Raw genomic sequence first — 3,406 nt, forward strand, 5'->3', positions numbered from 1 at the left:
CAGAAATCTAAATCTTCAGTCCATGTATTTGTTATTATCTATTGTTATAAATTCATCAGAATTGGAATTGGATTCTCCAAGGGTTTCTGATAATTCAAATAACGAACCTAAACCACTGCGCAAACCAAACTAAATGTGTGCATAACAATCACATTTTATGCGGGAAGTCCCCTTTTTTCATTTAGTTGTCCGCCTATGAGGAGTTCGCGTCCGCTCAACGGAGGTTTTTGTTTGATTTGTTATGAAAAGAAATCTTAATGTCCGTTGATAAGAGGTTCGCGTCCGCTCAATAGAGTTTTTTGTGCCAATTTTGTACAAAATAACTGTCCGCGTCCGGCCAAGAGAGTGTCCGCTTAAGAGAGTGTAATTTGTTCCGAAATTTATACTTAAAACTTGGTATAGGAAAAAATGTCCGCCCAAGGGAGATGTCCGTCTAATAGAGGTGTCCGTTAGGAGAGGTTTCACTGTATTTAATACTTGCGCCGGGTATTTAATGTTCGGCTCCGCCCGAACTTAGACTTTCTTACTTGTTTCTAACTGGTTTGGGTTTTCACTGCAGGGTCTTTGCACGCACAAATATATAAATGTATGTGCATTTTGTTTTACTTAAACACATATTAACGGAACAATGCTTTAAACTTTACTAAACTAACGTGCTACTTAGCAAAAACAAAGCTTTGTGTTGCGTTTGCAGATCTTTTTGGGTGTATCGATGAGCTTTTGTGCTTTCAACACATGCACAAAATGTGATTGTGTAAGTGTGGCCGACAGTGCTTTAAATTGACTTTGCAAATACATATATTTAGTCTGTTCCTTTGAACTTCGGACTAAAACCTGCGGAACTGTCAAACTACAATTTTACGCTCTCAAATGAGAGTAAAAGGAGAACAGATGCAGAAGTGCATAGGAACGCAAAAAGCACTATTTCCTGTAAAAACGTCAGACGGTTTGTTTACATGTCATTGGCACTACACTGATTTGGCTGAAATATCACTAAATAATTAATAAAATCTATACATATTTAAATAATTCGTTGTTTACTTCCATTTTATAACAAATATAAGGTTCTTTGCTTTCACCGCTTTCTGTTTTTGTTTGCACATGTAAATCAGCTGATCGTTTGACACTTTTCATGAACTTACAGGAAAAAAATCGCCGGACTAAATCCTGTAACTTCTGACTAGGAACAGTTGCTCAGTTACTCTCTCAAATGTGTTCCCACTTACAGGTTTTATGTCAATAGGAACGACTTCCTGTAAGTTCTGACTAAATCCTGTAAACCGGACTGCTATTGGAACAGACTATTTATTTGATATTGAAATTTGCACGAATTCGCAGAAAATTTGGCGTCTTCGAGATAAAAAAAAATAAAAGTAAAAAAATAATAAATAAAGATACCAGCGATGCCCGGTCACAAATCACTTTATAATTCCTTCTGCTTAAATACAGCGAGTTAACTTTTTAGTAAAAACATTAGGAGTTTATCACTATCCAGTTTATCAAGAGTTTATCACTTTTGATGAAGACCGCTATTATATGGCTTCAAACTAACAAACCATAGAACTGCCCTTACCTCAATTAAAAGAAATCGCCTTATCAGATGAAGTTCGCGTGAGAAAGTTAAAGCTGACGTATGTATTCACAGGTAATCTAGTGCGAGTTGTGGCAAGAGTAAAAATCTTATCGAGTTATAAAATTTGTGCAAAATTTACTTAACCAAATTTAATAATAAAAATCAAACGTGTTTACTTAATTCAAATATTCACACAAATGTGGTGTTAAATACATATGTGTATGTAGTATGTACATTAGACTGCATCACCAAAAAAAGTTGCGGTTTTCCGAAGAGATTAAAAAAATTATTATATTTTAAGACGTCCACCAAAATATTTCGGAAAAATACAGCATCAAAAATCTCATTACCCTACGATTCCGTTGAAAAGATTTTTAAATATTTGTACGCATATTTTTTAAGCTTACTCTGTTTTGTCATCTGAGGAAATTTTTTTCAAAAAGTTCTTTAAGAAACTATTTTTATTAATAAAAACTCCAGTTTTTATTCCGCCCATAGTAAATAAATGGAAATCAAAATTGAAAAGTGAACCGGTTCGGGGAATATGAAACTCATGATAAGGCCAAATAGAGTATATAATTCCAATGGAAACACAGTACCGATTTTTATTTTTATTTATTTTTTTTTTTTGTATGGGGAGTGATGCAGTCTAATGTACATACATAATATCATATTACCCTTTGTATATGCATTGTCGGACGTTAATATCTAGTAATTGTGGTTGGAGGAGCTTCGAAAAGTAATGACACCAACCTGCCAGGGCCGCTGTTTGGCTTGGAATCTTTAAAAGTAATTCGCCCGATTGCCGGTCAGAGTGAAGAAAAAAACTGTGAGGAAAGCCTTCCGCTAATGCAAGCCTAGTAAGACTGGATGTCGTAGAAACTTCCGGTTTAAGAGATTAGCGCCCTCTGAAGGCAGAACGAAATAAGCTTGTTTTGTGATTTTAAATTATGAAGTGCTTGGTAATCCAGTATTATTTCTAAGTTAATAGTTGGTATGTAGTTGGTTTCGGTGAATCATCAAGTGCAGAAAAATGGCGGTGAACGGAACTGATATTCAATATGAAAGCTGGAGCGATGGATGGATTGTCCGCAGCGTGGCGTCTCACATATTTGATATTTGAAATAAAGTATCGATTTTGGGGTTTTATTCTTTTGGATTAGCTATAATGATGTTTCAGCTATCGAAATACATACATATATCCAAGACGTGTCCCGATCTTTTGCACCCGTTTGTATGATCGGTGTGAAACTGATAGTTGATGCAACGCATTGTGAAGTAAGCATATAAAGGCTGTTCAGGATGTTGTGGAAATGGTCTTGGATTTGCAGTTGGAATTGCATTTGCAAATTTTTTGCTTGCTGCCATGGCGACTGTGTGATGTGTCACTATAGAGGTGTGTGTGACTATAGAAATACATTATGAAGTATCGTCTATTGGTTTCTCTGCGACTTCAGTTAAATCGCATATCAGGAAATGGATCTCTATTTTGGCCAAGTCTCCCTTCACTTGATCTTAGCATCAGTGCCACTCAGTCCGAAGTAGCACTTGATGACAAAGGTGATTTTCAATTGGATTTCGAGGTTGACCGTTTTCTTTATACTAGTTGCAGGCTTTAATTTTTATAAAAAAAAAAATTTAAGATAAAAAATGGTAATTAGGACGGCGCTACGCCGAAACAGGTTTGTCTCTGAACCAAATTTTACGAGAAAGAGCGGAAATTCGTTCTAAAATACTTCATATTTTTCCAAAAAATTATTTTACGATTTTTAAAATCTAAAAATAACAAATTAGAATTTTTAATATGATTTCCCTGTCAGCTCCACAAAAAAA

This window comes from Rhagoletis pomonella, unplaced genomic scaffold (assembly GCF_013731165.1).
Source record: "Rhagoletis pomonella isolate Grant_MI unplaced genomic scaffold, Rhpom_1.0 Rhpom_scaffold_00001, whole genome shotgun sequence".
Lineage (NCBI taxonomy): Eukaryota > Metazoa > Arthropoda > Insecta > Diptera > Tephritidae > Rhagoletis > Rhagoletis pomonella.